Here is a 22,146-nt window from a genome sequence, read left to right as displayed (position 1 = left end):
ATATATGGGTTCTTTGCATTTTTCCTTTGGCCCCTAGCTGCAACCCCTTTCATTCGTTCCACTGTTACCTCTGTTCATATTCTCTTTTTTTTTTTCCATCTTTCTGACAATTGTTGCATAGTACAACTAAGAGGGTTTCCTCCTGTTATACCTTTATAACCTCCTTTATTCTCAGTTTTCTTTTTTACTAGTCAGTTTTCTTTTAGTTTAAATTCCAATTCCAATTCCAAAAGTCCAAAACAAATATTTGAAACGATGATGTTCCTCATCCCGTTATAGTCGGCATTTCCTCTCTTTCTCAAAGGAAAATAAGATAAGATTTTCTCTCTCATATATGAATCATTAATGGCAACGAATACAGAGAAGGGGGTCAGGGCTACTGTAGACATTTTTGTAGCAGACATTTCAGAGGGAATATAACCTAACCAGACTTACCTTTACCTAACCTAACCTTGGATGCCATGTCCTAACCTGGCGGGGGCTTTTACCCCCACGAACTCCCCCTCCCCAATACTCCGCATATACACTATTAATGCACTGGCAGTACATAATGAACATATAAATACCCCATCCATAAAACATAATTGGGTCCTAGTTTTCTGTGATGTAATTTACATAAAAGAAAACGAAAAAGACAGCCTTTTTACCATGGACTTATATAAATGTGCATGGCCCTCGTCTTCCCATTCTGAATGCGCAATTGAAAATCGAATTATATTCATACGCAATAGCTATAAGGCAAAGTCTAAAATAGAAATGTATTGATTCAGAACGTGATTATAAGAGGGATGTGGAACAGAGTGGTTAGGATAGAATTATAAAAAGTGGAATAGGAAATTTTTTTTTAATTTATGCACATTAGGATGTCTGTTCTGATCGAGTCTTGTTATCAATTGTGGGGCCAGAGATGAATAGTGAATGACTCGTTCAGATAGGCAGAGTCCTTTGGTTGCAAAAGGTAATGGGATAAGCTGCATAAATGCCCAGGCCGGAGGAAAATAAGAACATGGAATATTTAATAGATGAAGAAAAGTTATAAGAATCAGACCTACTTTAGGAATTTGAAGACGTAACAGAGTAACAGGAACAATTTTGCATTAATGACCATTTTAGATGTGATGCCAGTCTACATATATCAAGAAGTTAAGGCGTAATATGATATAGAAATCTGTTTCGTGATGAAATACAAATATGATCACAATGTTTCAGCAAAAGAGTCTATCATCTTGCGTGGTGTCACATGGTCTACAAATGTCGATGATAAAATCGTTAAGAGAAATGTATTTTGTTTATGTTCTGATATTCCCTTTCTTAACGAAAGTGTAAAGTGATGTATGATAATTAAAAGCAGCTTTTCATAAAAGGAGACAAATTGCAAAGAGTTCCAACGTCTGAGAAATTTGAAAACCTTACAGTTTTCTAGTGAAAACATACGGGAAATACGGAAAATTTTACTTCAAGGATTCCCTAAGTCACAAAGTCTCTTCATGTTGGCTTACTGGTGCCTTGTTGAACTTCTGGTCTAAAAAGTCCTTGGTTTTTGACGATGGACCTTTCAACAGTATAACTAACCGGTCAGTGCAGATTTGGTAGGGTTTGTGTAAGGCAACGTGAATATTTGTGATAAGGAATTTGCTCTGGTGAGCTCGGGTAACGTTACGGAATATATAATACGTAAGTGAGGTGTGTTATGTGACTCTTTTTATTTTGAAATTGTAGTAATTTATTGTAGTGATTTTCAAGAATTTAGGAATCAAGGTATTAACGCGCAGGAAAAGTTCTGTATCCATTTATCTAAAGTGGATACATTAGAGTTTGACATGGAATATAAGTGAATGGGAAAATTTAAGTTGTGGCTCGATCACTATTTTTAAACAGTCTAATTCTTGACCACTGTTTGAATATTCAGTAATTATTTGAAGCAAATTAAAGTTCAAATGATTTAATAACCATCCCCACGGGAATGGTGAGTAATTAACAAAAGCCTGGAAATATATCGGCAACAGTGAATATTTGCGGTAAATTTTAGTTTTTATTCCTGCAAGTGTTTCATTCCTGCAACTATCGACGACAATTATTTTAACTGAAGTTCTTACATTTATTTTTTAAGGACATCATTGGAAGCTCAAATTCACTCTTGAAAATTGTCCTTTATCGTAAATTAGTAATATCTGCACATTTTGCTTTCTGTGGTTTAAGAATTATCTACAATTTCTGCTGGGACAGAGTTCGGTTAACTTTTCCCGATATACAGTAATTAAATCTCATACTAGCTTGGTTACCTTAAATTTCCATCATACTGTAGTTTCCATGGGAATGAAATACTGTAGGCGGTTTAAAGTTTTGAATTTAACTAATATCTGTAGTTTACAGCGTAAAGTGGAAAGATGCTCTTTAGTGATTTTTATATTTATGAACTTTAAGAGGATAACTTCAGTTTTAACTTTACGAGGAAGTGTACGTATTTACTTGAACTCCACTACTTGACATTGGAACTTTTATACGACATCGGAAAATTATGCTAAAACTTTTATACTGTGTATTTACTGAAGCATAATCTTAATATGCTTAATGAAACAGTAGTAAATTATGAACCTCATGATCCATCGGGTGGTCCTGCTTTTATTTTTGCTGGTATTTATATTTAATGAAGGTTAGCTTGAGTCAAGTCTGTGTATAAATCTCGATGGTTCCTTAAATCAGAAATACTGGTAGCTGGTAGCGCTCATTTTACTTTTAAATTGAGTTTTTGTGGAGGCACTGATTTAACTTTGGAGTAATGTCCACTTGCCATCTCGCCAAATTCTTGAGAATCCTGTTTTGTCTCATGGTACAATTTTGATGGACGTGGTTTGTAAATAGAACCTTAGGTAAACAAAAAATTAAATAATCGTAGGTAACATGGGCAAGACGAACTTGTACGAAGTATGAAGTTACGCCAGGCTATCTGGTCTTGTCAAATTTGTCGAGATTTCTAAGAGGGCCCTAAATGTTTAACTTAGATTAAACCTTCAATTTTGCTAGTTGAAACCCGTGCTGAGATCGCAGGACACTTAAGATTTTCCAGTTCTAATTTAGGTATTAGAGGCGTCTGTTAATCACCTTAGTTAAAAATAGGAATACAGAATGTACTTTTGAGGTGGATGATTAAGTATGAAGTGAGAATGTAAAATCTCGGGAAACTTCTGGAAATTTTGTGAAAGTGACGCCAGCTTTTATCTTCAAAGACTAAAGGTCATTATACTGTAGTCATATAAACTATATGGCTGGTTAGAAATGATTTATGATGAAACCATTTTGAGAAGACCTCGTTTGTTACAATTAGGCTCAAGAGTAAGAAAGCTAATATTGAGGGTACGTTGTGGTTTTTGTTAGAGGAAATGGCTTGGATTAATCTGGTGTATTACCTTCGTAGCAGTCGACTTATTCTACGTATTTTATATAAAAAGTCCTTTCCACGCTCTGATGCTTGGGCGTATTGATTGAGACAACGTTGACTATTTTTCCCGATAAGCAGTGATTCGAAAAACCTAGTTGCTGGGTTTATGTACCTCCATTTCACAGAAAGAAGCTGCAGTGGTTAATACATAACTCATCAGTTGACAGTTTCAGGGAGTAGAGAGGACGGTTGCCAGGCACCCCGCCCCCCACAACCAGAAAAAGGGAAAAATCCATTTACTACCGATCATAACCCAGGTCTTGTAACTAACCAGTGGCCATCTTGTCAGCAGAAGCATTATCTAAATTTACATTCCTCTGTGGTGAATATTAGCCTTCAGATAGTGATAATACACGTAAAACAAAAAGGAACAATTTTTCCTTAAATGGATTAAGTATTTATGGAGATTTGATAATAAGGGAAGCAAATGGAGTAAATGATTCGTGTATGTAGTAAAAAAAGACAGGGAAATGGATTACAGAAATGAGTCAAAATTTAAGAATTTGGTGTTTTTATTAAAATTGACGCTAGCAACACTTACGCTGAGCTACAGGTTATCTGATGTGACTTAGAACATTAAATACTGTTGGTCTTTTATGCATGCAAGTTTCTGTTGTCGTAAATCTACCAAAATTTGTAGGCCTACCCTCCTGATGAAAAGTTTAAATTTACTTCCGTCCACAAATTTTGCTTTAAGTAAACCTAACATAGCCTGCCTGATGGGTGAGTGAATTCGGAGGAATCATAGTAAAAACACTGCTTAGGCATCCCCTCTTATAAAACAGTTTTATTGGGAGTTGAAGTTAAACATTTATACTGGTATTGAACATTCCAATGTCTAGACCTTGGAGCATTCGACCAGGTGTCGCTATTTGATATCAATACCGTAGATTTAAAGAAAACGCGAGTTTTCTGATTGTAGGAGAAAACGACATCTCAAAGTATTTGGGTACCTATGTTAATCATGAGCATTGTCCCATGAATGCCAGCGGCAAGAGCGATCGGATATAGTTTTGATTTACTTTCCGCTGTTTAGCGAACGTGATCAAGGGAGACTTAATCATGCTTTTGGATATAAGCTAACTTTCATAAAGAAAACGTTTGCAGTATCTTTGACTGTAAACTGTGCGAAATGTTTAAGCAGTGTGTAAACGACTTAGATGTGAAATACTTTATTTCAGACTACAGGCCACATTTATATGACTTTTAAAGGTGATAGTTGTACTTATTTGCCTTTTTTGAGAGTTTTGTAGTGGATGCTTGTATTCAGCCCTCTTGGTTTTTTGTATGCCAACAAAAACCATGCTAGCACTAGGCTAATGTTGGAGATGGAATATTGCTTGAGGAGAATTTATTGTATTCTATTAGTTTCAGTATAATAAAACTTTAAGTTCGATTTTAGCACCCACTCTATTAAATATTTAAGGTACCATTTTTAGAATGCATAGTGGGATTTATTACAACGAGATACTGTGCATGTATGACAATTCGAGACATTTCAAAAGAACTAAAATTGGGACAGTTAATTACTTGAAATGTTTGTTTTTGAGTAAAACTATTAAGTGGTCTGCCCTGGCTTATATAAGAAGGGATTTGCTCCTTACAGCTCATGTACCCAATGTAATTGTATTAAGGAATCATATTTTGTTGGTTGGACAGTCCTGAGTTCCACACAAATCACCCCCACACCACACAAGCGCCCATACCGACTATCCAGGTCAATCTAACCAACCAGTATAGCCACCAGGGTAGTGTAAGTGTAGCAGACAGACATTGTTGAATAGCTATGAAATCCCTGTGCTTGCCTCCGTAGTGAAACCATTCTTGTTAGTAAGCTAATAAGTTATTAGTGGTAAGCATAGGATACTGCCCATATCTTGGTATTTCGATAGTGTAGTGAAATAGGGGCAAATGACTTATGCGAACTCAGAGGTTGAGCATGTAGGTATGAGGCCTGAGGAAGCAGGCTCCTGCCAGGTACTTTTATGCAGAGGATATTGCGAAGCAGTATTTGTACGTCCATTGAATTTCGCTGTATTTTTATAATCACAATTGGATATCGATGGTTCTGTAACCTTATTCTTGGGATAGCGGATATCTCTTCGCTTTCTAAAACAGTACCTCTTATAGTAGTGAATGCTGTATAAAATTTTTTTAGATAAATACGAAACCGCTGCGGAAGCATAGTCTTCTAGCACGAGAGCCTCTAAATGAAATTTTGTACGTTTCATTTTAATGGAAGGTAGGCACAAACTAGTTAATTGATAATTATCAACAGGAAATTTGATGAATAGCTTTATGGAAAGATTGTCTTAAGGGATAAAGAACCACAAATAACTACTGTTCCCTTTACCCAAGTACTTTTTGAAGTTCAGGATTTGTGAATGGAAACGCTGTTTTTGGTAATATTTTAAGATTCTGGTACTATTTATTCGCACTCTTCCCTTTTCGGTTTGGCTAAAGTCTAGAATAGAATGTAGAACTTAGGCCGCAGGCCAAGCGCTGGGGCCTTTGAGGTAATTCAGTGCTAAAACTGAAATTGACAGTAAAAAGGTCTGAAAGCTTTAATAGGAGGAAAACCTTGTAGTTGCACCATGAATCAATTGTTAGGTATAGGGTTGACGAAAGTGACTACGAACGGAGGTACAGTAATAGGAATGAAAGAGGTTACAGCTAAGGGCCGAAAGGACGCTGCAAAGAACCTTAAGTAATACCTACAGTGCATCGTATGAGGTGCACTGACGGCACTAACCCAAACGGGACGGCTAAAATCGAGCCTTTTTAACTTTTATCCAGGTATGTTTTAATTTGTTAAACAAAAGGTAACATCATGGAACTCATGAGACTGAACCTTAACCTGAAGTATACACTCAAGACCAAGCTTTTGGTCCGGCAGTTAAAAAAATAGCAGTTGAATTTGCTACAGGATTTGAGAATGACTGGGAAGCAGTATTTAATGTTCAAATTTATCTTCCAGATGAGATTCTTCGGAGGCGAGAGAAACCACCGTCGTGCGAGAAGTTCGTGTGTTTTGTTTGCCCATCTTTTGTTCAACCTTCATGAAAATGGAGCTTCGACAGCTGTTTGCCACTTGAGATGGTAAGTTCACCTTCTGGTTCATTTGGTTTACTCCATGGCGTATCTGTCTTTACAAGAGGGCAATGGGTTTTCATGAAACCACGAAATCTTAGGTCCTTGCTTCTGGGAAAAAGTTTGGGAAAAATCACAAATATTCTTTAAAAAATGATGGCGTGCTTGGAGAATTAGCTTAATATATTCCATATGGTTTTAACTTTTTATATTCTATTCTGTTTCAAAAGTGTTAATTTGTCTCATTTTTACAGGTACTTACAATGGAAGGAAAATAGAACTGCGTCAATGTAGACGTGTTGCACCTCGGATAGGCTACAACTCGCCTGAGAATGTCAGCGTTTGTTATACTTCAAACGGTTAAGGTTTACCTCCTGATACTTGATAAATGCCAGTGGAATGCAACTTAGTCTTTGATATTTGGGCCAATGAAACTAAAACTTTTCTAACTAGATGTAGTAAGTAGCGTAAAGTACACTTGGAAATTATATTTAATTCTTCTCACAGAAGACCGTTAAAATTGGTTGTAATATTTGAAGTAATACTCTTCTGCCTTTTCAGGGTGTTTGACTTTGAGTACCTGAACTCAGAGGTGAACCAGCTTTGTACTGTAGTCCCGCAAGATGAGTTCTGCCACAGGATCCCCCACTAACACGACCGCAGAAAGCATTGACTTACATATGCTGATTTCTTTGAGACTAGAATAAGAAAGGTAAATTTCTTGGTTCTCAACTAGAGAAAGATGTTTACCATGCAGGTGGTCTAGGCAGTGTGTTTTAAGCTAGGTTTGAAGTTTTAAGAGTCAGTGGCCCTTCATGGTATGCGGGCACTGTTCAATGAAGGAAATTGAGGATATGGTATCATTAAAAAGGGAGGGTGGTAATATACAGTATTTGAGAATAATAGTATTTGTCAAATATTAGGTATTAAAATTTTTTTAGAAATGATGCTGCAGTATAAGCAAAATTGTTTCAAATAAAACTCTTGGATATCATTCCCTTGAGTAACAAATCTTAATCCATACCACAATCTAGGTTTTCTAATTTCATTCGTAGCTGTAATATGACCGTCTATTGTTGCGAAAGTTAGATAGAACTAAAAAGTCTCCAGTTTTTAAGTGGGTCTATTATAAAAACTAGCTTAAAACGTTGGTGCGTCTTAGGATTTTGTCTTGGAAACTCTCTAGTGTCTTATATAGCATTATTGCTGCTACTGTTACTTTTGTACAGTAGCTGACAGTCTGAATACTGCTTAGATTCAATTTTTTTTCTCTTAATTCTATTAGGTGAGGTTAAGCGTGTTTTGGCCAGAATGTTCTTTAAGAACTTTACGCTAATTAAAAAACTTCTGATGCTAAAGGTACGGGTGGTTTGCACATCCACTTACGTTCTTGAGATACAATTTTCTGGGATCAGGACCTTTAGTTTGATGATAGTTGTCCATAGACTAAGGGTTATTTGAAGCGAAGCAGGTTATGGTTTTTCAGGCATGATATCTCGTCAGGTCTGTTACATCATTTCCTTGCTACTTGAATTTGTGATACACAGTGAATGGGGGTAAAAAGATTGTTCTGAGGGAATGTTTGTCGGAATTTAAAGATTAAGCTGGTTCTTTAACTACAGGCGGTTATTGAAGCGAGAGGTAACAATCTTCACACTCAAGTGATTATTTTGTTTCATCGTCCCATCGAAGTGCTGAAATTTTATTTTTTCGGGGTACCAGGTTGCCCTAGGTTTGAAATGCACTTTCTACTGAGCTAGTTAATAGGGTAGAGACCAGATGTCCACAGTAGGTCACTTAAGAGGTTTCGGCACTAGGTAAAGGCACATGCAGGCATGAATTTCCTAACAATAACACCACTTTTAACTCCTCCATGTAATTCTCAGGTTCTGGCTCTTTTTAAGTATACGGTTACTTAATTTGTGCAGTGTTTTTACAAGCCTACTCTGTCGCCTGCATGGTATACAAGTTGCACAATTTCTTAAGTGTCAGGTTAAATAGACGTTACGTCTAAAGATGCTAGTAGGTACTTTTTCTTAAAGGAACACACTAATTGACTGTCCTGAAATCAGTAATCAAAAGATTAAAGTGAAGTTTTGTAGGAATTTTCATGTAAATTAAATGGAGGGTGACGCTTTCCTTCAGAAATTATGGCCGTATCAAACTTTTTCAGGCATCGGTGGACGCGAGAACGACGGGGAACAAGTTAAAATCTTGGGCTCAAAATGTTAACAGCTGCTCTAAATTGGATTGTGGTCGTTGTCTTGTCAGCGCCTGCTTCTACTAGAGATCTGCTGCAGTGATTGAGTTGCGACTTTTAGTATTTTAAGTCGGCTCTTCCAAGAATCAAGACTTTCAACTGCTTGAAGGGGGTATATGCTGTACATTCAAAAATAGCGAGGCCTACAAGCGCTTAAAGAGGGCGAGATGATTGCTTATTAAAGAATTTATATTCAAGAACAAAAGACCTTTAACAGCCTAAACGGGGGAGGTGATGGTATTTTAAGACCCTCGCATGATTAATTGGGGGAGACGCTGGTCTCTCAAGAATGATCAGCTTGAATCACTTACAAATGGTCTCTCAAGAATGATGAGCTTGAATCACTTACAAATGGACGAGATGAAGAAACAAACCTCCAGCTTAAGGGAAGGGGAGATATGTAAGGGGGATATTGTATATCTAAAGATATTTCTGTTTAATGTGCAGAGTAAAGGCCCTGTGTACACCACAATTTTTGAAGATTTCTTACATGAAGCATGTTGAAATAAATAAAGTGGAATTGTAAAAAAAGGTTTATTAGTACTATATTTTATAGTACCTGTTTTATGGATATTTATTTTAAATATCCATAAAACAGGTTTTTCAATTTCTTTCCCTGTGAACTTAGGTTGTCGTTTAAAACCTATGTAATATAAAAGCTTTTACACTGGTTACATTTTCAGTCTCGGACTTAAAGCCTCTTGAACCTTTTCTCCCACTAGTTTGTCAAATCGTTGACTGCTACTCAACTGCAAATTGACTGCTTTCTTCTCCCGTGCTTTGGTGTATATAGTCATCTCGCCTAAATGGCCCCCTGGTCTGTCACATCGTTGCCAGTTACTCTACCTCAAAGACTGGAGGCTTTTCTATCTTGCTTTTGAGTGTCGGATCGTTTCGTCTTAATTGCCCCCTCGACCTCCTCTCCCGTCACAGACTCCTGCACTAGTTCCACTGAAGTGGTTTTCACGAAGCCTCCTCTTAATCGCCGTCTCTCACGTCGCCGTTGTCCACGAAACTTAAGAGGCCTCGTCTTTTTTACCCTCCATTTGCTGGTTGGTTTAAAATTTCTGGCGCGATTCTTCTGCTCTTCCTTCTTCGTAACTATGTCGTGACCTGAAACTTTCAAAGAACGTGAAAGTATTAGTACTTCATATATAAATATCTGCTAACGTAACATTGTAAACAACTTCATTCTTAATGGTAAACTGATAGCAGCTGCTAACTAACTATACAAATAACTGACCGAGTCCAAAGACTGTTTCGATGATTAACTTCACAAATTTCAGGTCTATAACTGATCATACAAACATTAAAGACCTAATTACTCGAGTCCAAAGACTGTTTCGATGATTAAACACTATACTTTAATACTGAAAATTAAAGTTTCAAACGATATACTTTAATACTGAAAATTAAAGTTTCAAACAATAGCTATAGCAACACTTGTAAACCAGCAACTAGTAAAAGACTAACAACTTGCATCTACAATCTGCATTAACCTAAGTAATCTAGTAAGCAAGGACTATTTAGACTTCCCATCATGTACCGTATTTCATACAACTACTGGCCAAACTCACTAGCCAAGTCAACAATGTATATGGTAGCTCTAGTACATTGCTAACCTCTGGTAGGTCTGAACTATTAGTACTTGCTAACTTAGCTGCCATTCTAGCTGTGTTAACACCTATACGCTAGCAACAAATACCAACCTATACAAGTCTATTCTCACTAAACACTTACACAATTAGGATGCAAATAACAAATAAAATAAAGCATTCTGACTAAAAATAACCCACTTTTTATTAATATTGCTGTAGCTTAACATAATATCTATAAATATAAATGGGCAAAATTTTCTTAAATTCTGCTTCATGGTAGTATGCTTTCAGTTAAGTACCTAGTGAGATTTTATTCTTTGAAAAGCGGCTCAGTTTTTTGGAACCGTTATACTTGGTAAACTTACCAACGACTACAAAGTTCCTTTCTACAATTTACCCATAGAGTACTGACATGTATAGCTACAGAACAGTTGATGATCAACGATACGAAAATTCTTGAAATTAAGATAAAGCCATTAATTCTTTACAATAATGTAAACCCTCTTAATAATTTTATTAAATTTAGTCTGTTATCAATAAACTGGGATTTAATTACAAGTTTCCAAAAACTGCATAAAATTGGATTTGTCACTTCCTTTACCAGATGCAATAGAGTTCAGTATGCACTACTCGAAAATAACTATTTGGCCAAGATAAGCTTTCAAATGTTCTTCCTGCACTCAAATTTATAGTACTAAAGTATTAATGTATGTGGCCAATTGCAACAGTAATGCAGAAGTTAAAATTTGCAAACCTTCAGGATACAAACCCAAATCTATACTTTTATATCCCGACAGAAATTTGAGCAAAGAACTTAAATGTCAAAGCTTTAACAACGAGATTTCATTAAAATATTGCATCTTTACAGAATTTATTGGTTCGAGATTTAAAAGTCATCCTTCAGCTTATATTGCATATACATACAATCTTACAGGATGCAATTCTAAAATCAATAGTAACGAGCTTCACCATGACAACAAGTAGTAGAGTGATTCAGCTGTTCTGTGCTAGGTTTCATCCAGACATAAGCAATGCAAGCCTGTCTTACGGTACCCTACAAACAACTTTCAATGCAAAGGTTAAACCAGACACCCCAACACTTAGTCAGGAACGAGAAAGGGAGGGATTAAACTAACTAAGACTACATTGCTTAAGTATCCACGTCAACTCTGGCAGTAGTATAGTCCCTGAACATTACAATACGAGGATTCATATAGACATGTTACATTCCTTAAGGGATTACTCTGCAATGCTTATTCCTTGTCACTAGGAAGCCCCACTATCATGTTAAACTCCTTAAGGGATTACTCTGCAATGCTTATTCCTTGTCACTAGGAACCCCCACTATCAAGTCTGTAACTTCACTAGTTAAACTAGATTCAACTAACTTCAGATTTTAGAAATCTTCCACTACATATGCATTGTATTTACTTTGGACTTATCACTGGGACGAAACTTCTCTAAATTACTTTAGTGAAGTAATTTAAACCTCCATCCATAACTTTCAAGACCTAAAACTTAGAAGACTTGAAACTTTGGAAATAAAAGCCGACATTAAATTACTAAACTATACGAGTACCAAGTCCAAACGACTAGTGTACTACACACTGAGATTTGACCGTAAATACTGCTAACTTTCAAACTTATGACATTTACAAATCTTGCTTAAAATTTCAAGTTATTGACAAACTTCGGTGAATCCTTCAATTATCAGCAAGCTAGCAGTTTTCATACTGTGAATGGTTGTCAATTTAATGAGCAAGACAGCATCCTTAAATGTAGTGAAATTCAAACCTAAAATCTACCTTGCTAGGTTAATTCAAAACATTTTGTCTCCTAAACTCTACATGCCACAAAATTCACAAATTTACAGCCACAAGGTAACAGACCCACAATGTCAACCTTGGCAACTTATCTTACCGTATGCAAGTTTTCACAGTTACTTCAAATTCTTTGAAAGGTTCTTCAATACAGGGACATCAGATCTGGAGTGTAGATGATCGAAGGGCGTATCAGTTAATTAGGCAGATCAAATCGAAGGGAGTATCAGTTGCTGATTAGGCAGATCAGATCGAAGGTAGTATCAGTCGCTGATTAGGCAGATCAGATCGAAGGTAGTATCAGTCGCTGATTAGGCAGATCAGATCTTAGGGAGCATCAGTTGCTGATCATGCAGATCAGATCGAAGGAAGTATCAGTTGCTGATTATGCAGATCAGATCGAAGGGAGTATCAGTTGCTGATTATGCAGATCAGATCGAAGGGAGTATCAGTTGCTGATTATGCAGATCAGATCGAAGGGAGTATCAGTTGCTGATTATGCAGATCAGATCGAAGGGAGTACCAGTTGCTGATAAGGCAGACAGTCGAGATACTGATCACAACACGCCTCAGGCTCCAACAGCTGGTCACTTGTGCAAGACTAGAGCTCTGATCACTAACCTTGTTGGCAAAGCCCTGTAACCACAATTCGACCAAGCCGGATCCCCATCCTGTGAATTATACTAAAAGTTACTAGAAGGAACAAACTTGAGATTTCATTATACAAGTTATTTGGGAGTGGAATTTACTGGAAAACTTAAAAGTTGCTAAATAGTTTATCTGCATGGCAGCATGTGATTAAATTTATATGGCTCACTGTAAGACAACATTTAAAGATACTGAACTTTATTCAAGGTAATGACAAACCAGTGTCTAAATTTAGCTATGAAACTGAAAACAGTTACAATTGAGGGCTGAGGTAAACATTCTTGAAATTAAAGAATTTATGAAAAGGGATAAAAGGGACTAGTTTAAAGTACCTTCTACATCAAACTGATACGTCCCATTCTGGAAGCACAGGAATAACATACATGCAGCACAGAAATTTTTTAAAAACAAGTACTGTGTGGTTCCTACACCAGTCTTTCCGTCAAGACTAAATCAACGGGAAAGGCTAGTCAACCGAAGTCACGAACGTTTAACACAAACTTTCCAAGGTTCAAAAATAAGTTTTAAGCTTGAGCCTAATCCCTAATAAAAATAACTACCAGTTCAAAGCAAGTAATTAGATACAGTTGCACCCACTTCAATACCAAATTACGCTGGCTTAATGAATCCATTGGGATGTTGAATATCCTGAATTCAACTTACACAGAACTACATCCGAATATACTGTAGCTTAGCTTACAAAATTTTACGCAACTGATACCAAACCTATAATTTACGGTATTATTTCACTTATGGATAAATTTTCAACATAAAATGGTTTTCTGTTAGAATTATGATGTGATTTGAATGTTTTTTGAGGTTTATTTATCGCAAACCCTTCCTCGGCAATGATATACTGTATGCAAAATTAATAATTTGTCAGAATCAGGTTTCTTCTCCATAGCTAATACGGCAACTGTAATCAGTAAACACAGTTTTGCCGTATTAGCTATGGAGAGGGGGGCAGTATTCTGACAAGTCGTAATTTTATTAATTTTGTATACAGTATATCATTTGCCAGGGAAGGATAAGTATTCATTTGCGAAGAAATAAACCTCAAAATCATTCAAATCACATCATAATACAACAGAAAAAACCTATATTTTATGTTGAAAGCAATTAATGTCCATAAGTGAAATAATACCTAATTTACTCTAGAAGGGAAAAGCCTAAAGCCATCTTGCAAGTTCAATATCCAAGATACAATAGCTTAAGGATTTCTCACCAAATACAGAAATAAGACAATGATTCCCAGTTAATACTACTATATGTATACAAAGTTACTGAGGCTTACCACTATTGGTCTTAAAACCTTTTACCTCAGACTTACACAGTGCGAAAATCGTATTGCCACACCACAATCACTAATCATGCCATTTGTATATCCATTAAAGTAACCTCACATACCTACAAAATTTTAATTCAGTGTTATTTGCCTGATCAGCTTTCCAGCAGAAAATTTTAGTCAAATTTGCACTAACAGATCGGACTAATTGCAAACAAAAACGGCCATCTCTATTCCCACGACAATTTCCTAGTTTATCAAAGCTCAAATGCTTGGACATTTTCCCGTGACTGGCAGTGACAAGCATATTTTACTTTTTAAACATCACTGCAATGACGAAGATTTACTCTAATACGAAAATTTATATAATGCTAATTAGCTAATTACCTACTTTTACAAAACATAACTCCTGCCGTAAATATCCTACTGTCTAAGATCTTGGGAGCAAACTAAATTTTTCGAACACATTCTAATACCTAATATCGTTTAAATTTCAAAGAAGTTTTTGGGACAATTTTTTTTTGGGGGAAACTTTCTATAGGCCCTTCCCTAAACCATCTGGTTTAACACAAGAGGCCGATTAATTAGAATTTCTTCGTCATGCCAAGCAAGCTTTGTTCTCAGTGCAGTGCAATTTACAGGTTTCGCGACTAAAGTGTTGACGCTTTAATATACTTGAGTAGCTGCAATTCACAGCCGAAGTTCTAACTGTGAAAACCAGCTGAATACTAAATATAAAACATTTTAGATCCAAGTTGGTATTTACTGCCATATTCCTCAGCTAAAACTACGATAATACGCTAATCTGCTTCCAATGCCAGTTATTGTTAAGTGTCTGTAATTAAAAACACTTCATATAAACGGACTGGCATTAATCGGAAGTTTTACCACGCTATTGACCTGGTACTAAGGAATGTGACAATTAAGAGTTAAAATACTAATTAGTACGGTATATAAGCTCTAAAGCAAATAACCATAAGGAATTAAACTAACTTTCCTACAGTTATGAGATTCAAACATGCAACTAAGGGGACTGTCTAGAGCAAAAATCTTGTCTACGGTTATGACAGGTCCTTAACACCAAACCAATAAATCATTATAGCTTGTCAGGAGGCATTACGTTAATACGTTAACGTTATCAGAATAATTACTTCGGGCCATATTTTATTTCAGCAGTTACCCATAAAATCTAAATGCTTCTGTACTATACTGTGGCAGCATTCATAAGTGAAATGTTATAAAAATGATAAATTTCATTACGAGTGTACGTGGAAAAAAAAAAAACTTATAAAGTCATCTATAAAAAGATTATAATCTATACCCAGACGCGGTTTACGTCATGCCGGGGAAACTGGGCTAAATGCCCAACGAAGTTGAAATATCACCGACTGAAATCCGCCTCACAAACTGAATGGACAAAACACTATTAAAGCGAATTATGGCAACGCAAGACAGCTCTAAATTTTAAATCTCCACCCACAGTCGAATGGACTGGAGTTTCCGAAGGTTGATAAAGTAACGAGAGCACAGTTTCTGTATTTAAGCACGTTCAACAGCGTTATGGCTGACATTGGAGTTTCCTATTTTTGTCCATGAATTTACATGCTACTTCAAATACACATTTTGTTATACCTTTGAAAAAGTTTCACTGGCCCTAACTTAAGATTTAGTTTACATAAACTTCTTCAAATCCTGCGTACTGTGGCCGAAATTTACACCTGAACACTGGTAGTTTGACTTAAAACTGCAGCAGAACAAATTACGGCAAGCGAAATCTTACTGCAACTTTAGTTTACTTCACAAACTTAACACTAAACTGTTTAACTCGACTTGAGCTACAGTAAGTGCGCGAGCAGGAATGAATTTACTGGAAATATTTCCAAACATCGTCACAAGACTCATTTCAAACCAACTTGCTCATTCTTCAGTAAGGGGTTAAAAAATAGTGCGAAAATGTGGGTACTTATGGGTAATCTGAAGAACTGGTTCTTCTTACCTGCAAGAACTCGTGTTTGTATGGCAAGGAAAATTTATCTAAAAAATCCACCCTGCTTCGTTACAGAATTTTTACCAACCACCTTTAACTCTTACGGATGGTTCTTTACGGACTACTCTAGTTAATTTGCGAGAAATATATACAGTTTAGGTGAAGAGAGTGCTTAACTTTCCTATATAGGATTTTAGAAACCTTAAGCTATCCAGGCAGCATAAAACGCAAAAGCAATTTCACATATACAGCCTGATACACCAGGAGGCATCACACACCAACAAATTTGAGCTTAAAAACTTACCCAAGAAATACGGCATAGCTTAGTTAATCACCTGACCTGAGATTTTTCCATTTTATAAATTACTATACCTAATCACCTTACTGGAGAACCCTCCATTTTGTAATTACTACGTTTACTCTTTACCTCCGTGTAATTTTTAAAAGTTCCTTGAAAGTTTCACTATGATTTAAAAAACACTACCTTATCTGAAAATGCCACGACAGGAAACTGTTCCTTATGAGTAAAGTTATTGTCACGACAGGCATAGATAAGTACTTTTCGACTGCCTTGCGATATCTTAACCAACAAACTTGGCTAGGCTTAAACTCAAGCTAGTATAATACTTAAGAACAAACAAATAAAATTCGTGGCAAAAATCACAGGAATAAGCCGGAAACATGCCCAACAACCATTCTGGTTTACGAAAGCTTGAGTACATGTTTGGTTTTGTCATTGGACCCAGAAATGAGTAAAAAATAAGTATAGCTTTGTTTAACCAGACCACTGAGCTGATTAACAGCTCCCTTAGAGCTGGCCCGAAGGATTAGGTTTATTTTACGTGGCTAAGAACCAACTGGTTACCTGGCAAATGGACCTACAGCTTATTGTGGAATCCGAACCATATAAAGAAATGAATTTCTGTCACCAGAAAAACTCCCCTAATTCTTCATTGGCCGGTAGGAGAATCGAACGCCGGGCCAGCAGACTGCTAGACGATACCCACCCATCTAATGAGGAACCCAGAAATGAGTAAAATACTATTTTTACGATACTGATACCTCACAGTCCGAACCCTATCGTCACACCACCTAAATATTTAACCCTTCTCAACTGAAGTGTAGCATATGCTAAGTGAAGTTAACGGTACGCTTAAATTACTTCCAGCCGAATAACAAACATTCTTGTTCCTTTGGAAATTATTCCCCAACACCGTTAAAAATGTGACACTCATTTCTGGCTGGCAGTGCAGTATTTAAGGCAAAGCACTGCATGCTACGGTTAAATTTAAGCCACATACTAAGGTCGAGACTTTTTATAAGCAAGAACTATTACCAACTGCCTGTTGCGCAAAAGTATTTCGTAAACTTTAAATGCGGACACTCCTTTACAGGTGTTTTCATATTTCAATGATTAAAAAATTGAATTGTACGGAAAAAACCTTTGTATTTTCAACTTTGTTCACTAAGCAAGAACCCGTGCAAGGAAGTGAAATTACACCTTTATTCCAGTCAGGTTTGCCCTAAAAATCTTCAAGTATCACACCATCTTGTCATAAACGCCAAAACTTAAATTTTAAGAACTGCTGGTTTACTTTACCAACGGTAACCATCACAAGTTTTAAACAGGTGGTCTCTGGATATGCCGTATTTGGCATTAACTATACTGCCTGATGTACTGGGTGGCATCACAATTCACAAACCTGCAAATTTAAGTAAAAACTTACCTACGAGTGAAGGTATAGGCGCCCTCCACAGAGAAAACTACAAAAAATCTTATTACTCCCAACGTGTAAAACGTTAATGAGGCAAATCCAACCAAATTGTACGGATTTCGTTATTTCATCTGAAACCCTCCCTCATGAAACAGGTTTCCAACTTCGAAACAATACATTTTCTCTGCTTACGATATTGTATCTTACCATATGCCTTTGGTTAAACTATTAGTATAAAACCAATTTTTTATTTTAGCTAAACTTGAGACCAGTGGAAACTTTAAAGCCTCTAAAAGATAAAAATAAAAACGAGTTCTAAAAACCTTTCTTAAATACTGAATAATGTCACTTATGGTTTTGTGCCCAACTCCACTTTGCGAGACCCACAAACTTAACGTAGTATTTGCAGATTTTGAGGTATATGTGTCGTACACTAACTTAATTGTCCAACTCCACGCTTACAGCACTTTTTGTCAAATTATTACCCTTTAAACTTTCAGACAATACGCAAACCCCTATGCCGAATTTTCAACAAGGAAGTTACCAATATAACCGGCTTACCCCAAAAATCACGGTTCACAGAAAACACACCTATAAGAGCCAAGGACAAACTGAACTTCTGTTCAGTTCACCGGTTTCTCAACACCTCGGTATGCTGTTAACAAAGGAAGATCTGAATACGACAACAAATTTCTTTCAGCCAATCAAACGCTTCCACACCGACAGAAGTAAACCGAAGATATGACATCTTTCATTTCATTGGCTGGTATGCCGTGTAACTTTTCAAAAGTTTTTCAAGTACCTAAGAATGATTAACTTTTATCGAAAGATTCTTGGGGGTTATCATCAGTTCACAACAAACAATAAATAAAATATATGAAAATGCGACATTTTTTGTATTTGACAGCACAAAGTTAAATGGAAAACGATGACATTAGAAAAAGCGTCAGCTTACGAATCAATGTCCATACACCTTTACAATTTTTGCGAATCGGTTACGATAATTTTGGAACCGCAAGGACTAACGATGAACATGATTCTGTCTATGAATAAAAACACATTGAAAGAATTATCTATACAATGATGAATAATATTGATATCCTGCATGGAAAATGAAACTAAATGTTAGTAACATGACGCCACTCTATATATCTCTGGCATCACTCGAAATGGTGTAAGTGGAAATGCAAAATAATCGAATTATGTAAATTAAGTGTACATTACCATATAATAGTACTTGCGATGCTGTTTGAAGGACGTCTACATATTTTATCGAAAGCTGTATGGACCTATCTTTGGAATAGATGTCTACTAGTTTCCTAGACCTCGTTTACGAAAATGATGGTCTTCATATTTCTTCTGAAATGACCACATTATTGGAAAATAAACATCACAGTTTTATCACATTCTTTGCTAAAGAAACACAAATCTCGTCAGCGTCATAGTTTCACTATTATTGGACAAAAAGGAAAAAAAACCATTGAATTCTACTTCTTTTCAATATGGATATATACTTTTCTACGAGGCGTATCACCATATTTATTTTTTACGTATCTATGATTTTCTCGTAAATTTGTTCGGATCTTAACCTTGGCTTCGAATTGCCTATATTTTAAAATTACCCGAAGTACAGCCATTTTCTCGCAAAATTATTAGTAAAATGAATAATATATGAGTTTTAATTAAGTATTAAAGACCTAATTTGGTTTATTTTCCTAGAGAAACATAATAAAACTACTTTTATATCGTAAAATTAAAACATTTCCTCACTTGCTTTCGGACAGAAATAGCAAATTTTGCCCAATGTAGACATTACTTGAGGTAATATAGCCACAGAAACCGCGAACTTTGACAAGACTGACGAACATTCCTGTTTAAAATAAAGAATATAAGCATTAGATTTTGATTACGGTCGGTTTATGTTGACTAAATAATCAACGTGACAACCGGAAAAATGATAACTGACTATCTAAATACTTCTGTTAATGAAACAAGGTCCATATTACTATATTGTCAACGATAGTAACGGAAATCGAAGCCTCGCATAGATAAAATCTCGATAACCGACTCAGATACAGTATTGACGGATATAACAGCATCGCAACTTGAATCTGATAATTACTATGCAGTACAGAAATGTTGAAGTTGTGCAGTGCAATAGCCAGAGTTGTACAGCCTCCTCGGGGTCACTTGCGGCAGAGAGAGAGAGAGAGAGAGAGAGAGAGAGAGAGAGAGAGAGAGAGAGAGAGAGAGAGAGAGAGAGAGAGAGAGATTCACAGAGGCAACTGCTAAAACACTTCGATTTGCAGGGAAGAAGTCCATCGTTCATGGCGATTTGCTTCGGTATAGAATGTATGAATTTAGTCTTATTGAACATCCGGCCTACTATTGCATCTGGCATTATTTTATTTTTTAAGAAAGAACTGGTATCCTTTGTCTACCTGTGAGGAAAAGATGCGCGTTTCTTAAAACATGAATCCATATTTACCAACTGTTACTCTAAAATCTTTTGATAAATGCGACTATTTACATTATATAGCCGAAGAATAACTAGCATTGTATGAGCTGCTTAATCCATTGTCTGTATGTGGGTGAAAATCGCCTTTTTATATTTCTATAAGTATTTTTATATACATTTCTTTACACTGTATTGTCTATGGACAGCTGGCATTATATAAGCTGCTTAATCTACTTTCTAAGTGTGAGTGAAAAGCATTTTTTTACATAAGTCAATTACGTTTAGTTAAATATTTTTCAATTTTCTCCCATTAATATCTCAGGAACTTTTTCCTTATGACACATAGACAGTCCTTATATATTTGCACATAATACCCATGTTTATACTTCGTGACTAATAAGAAAAATCTTCAAGTTTAAAATAAGACTCATGAGATATATATATATTTTATACTGTTATATATATATATATATATATATATGTAACGAGGACAGAATTAACATTTTTGAATACGAATATGCTCCAACGATCTTTATTCATGGAACGGATATATATACATCTATTTTTCTCCTCTTTAAAATTTATCTCTCTCTCTCTCTTTGTTCTCTCTGTTTTTTTATCAAAATTACTCTCTCTCTCTCATCGTTTTCCGAAGTTCACCCACCCGAATCAACTAATTCTCACCAAATCAATTAAATGGACCATTTAAAGAAACGCAATAGTTTCTACAAAAAAAGTTTATTATTCAAATAACCCAACAAGAAATGAATAAAACAAAGCAAAGATTAAAATGCATAATAAATGAATTATCGAGTTAGATAACTAAACTCTGAACTGCAAAACAATGATTAAAGAAGTCTCATAATATGATTGAAAATATCCAAACTCACACTGTTCCAAATTTTGAAGTAGGCAGCTCATCTGTTAATGCATTCGTTGCACTCTGACGAACGCGGAAATAACTCTGCCGGGTTTGTATTATGTTGGGATGTCGCTCGTCAGAGCTGCTGCTCTACGTAAGTCTGAATTCATCCGATTTGTTGCATTAAAAAACTATATGTTTACGATTTAAATTAGCATTTGAAATAGGATGTACCAAGCGCAGAATGTTTATATGTATAAAGATGATTTAACGACACGTATATCAACGTAGCTTTTTACAAATAAATCTGTCTCCTGACATGATGCACACACATGTATACACAGTATTCATACATACATATATAGATACATACTAAATTCTATATATACATATAGTATACATATACATACACATATATATATATATTATATATACTTCAATGTGTCCTTTACATAGTTAATGATAACTATTGTTGATTAGTTTAATCAGATCTCTCAATCATTTCTAGACTCGTAAATGAAAGTTCAAACAAAGAAACGTTACCGGGGTTGAGCAACAAAGCTGGAAGAGACCAACGGGTACGGATAAACAGACTCCTAGACAGTAATTCTGACGATGGTTTATATTCAGTCCAAAGCACTTTCCATATTAGTAAAGATTTGTTGCTAAAGGTTTGATTTAAATTAGCATTTGAAATCAAATCCGCAGAATGTTTATAAGTATAGATATAAGTCTAGGTCTGCATACAAATGATCCTGACATGATGCACACACATGTATGTTAATAAACATTGATTTATATAATACATATTATACAACCATTGCATATATATACATTATATATACTTGTCATAAAAACAGACTAACGCACGCATTTTAGACTAGTTGAAGTTCAAACAAATAAGTTACCGAAAAAGTGGAAGCACAAAGGGCATTTTTTCTGACGATGGTTTATATTCAGTCCAAAGCACTTTCCATGTTAGTA

At 35.8% G+C, this 22,146-nt stretch overlaps 2 long non-coding RNA genes across 3 annotated transcripts; one reads left to right on the top strand and one right to left on the bottom strand.

The window, feature by feature from the left end:
* Nucleotides 1–1,583: 1,583 nt before the first annotated feature.
* LOC136842958 (uncharacterized) lies at nt 1,584–9,093 on the top strand. 2 transcript variants are annotated; one of them, XR_010854388.1, is made up of 5 exons: nt 1,584–1,674; nt 6,417–6,538; nt 6,784–6,863; nt 7,091–7,241; nt 8,703–9,093. It is a non-coding gene; the product is annotated as an uncharacterized lncRNA (long non-coding RNA). The 2 variants fall into 2 exon arrangements; XR_010854387.1 differs by having other exon boundaries at nt 6,784–6,987.
* Nucleotides 9,094–9,315: 222 nt separating this feature from the next.
* LOC136842410 (uncharacterized) lies at nt 9,316–18,556 on the bottom strand. The gene is made up of 3 exons (XR_010854206.1): nt 18,404–18,556; nt 12,308–12,878; nt 9,316–9,902 (listed from the first exon to the last, which is right to left on the bottom strand). It is a non-coding gene; the product is annotated as an uncharacterized lncRNA (long non-coding RNA).
* Nucleotides 18,557–22,146: the final 3,590 nt, after the last annotated feature.

The sequence above is a fragment of the Macrobrachium rosenbergii genome, chromosome 10 (assembly GCF_040412425.1).
Source record: "Macrobrachium rosenbergii isolate ZJJX-2024 chromosome 10, ASM4041242v1, whole genome shotgun sequence".
Taxonomy (NCBI): Eukaryota; Metazoa; Arthropoda; class Malacostraca; order Decapoda; family Palaemonidae; genus Macrobrachium; species Macrobrachium rosenbergii.
Note: the sequence above shows the minus strand (reverse complement) of the source record. Positions and strands in the feature narration are given on the sequence as shown.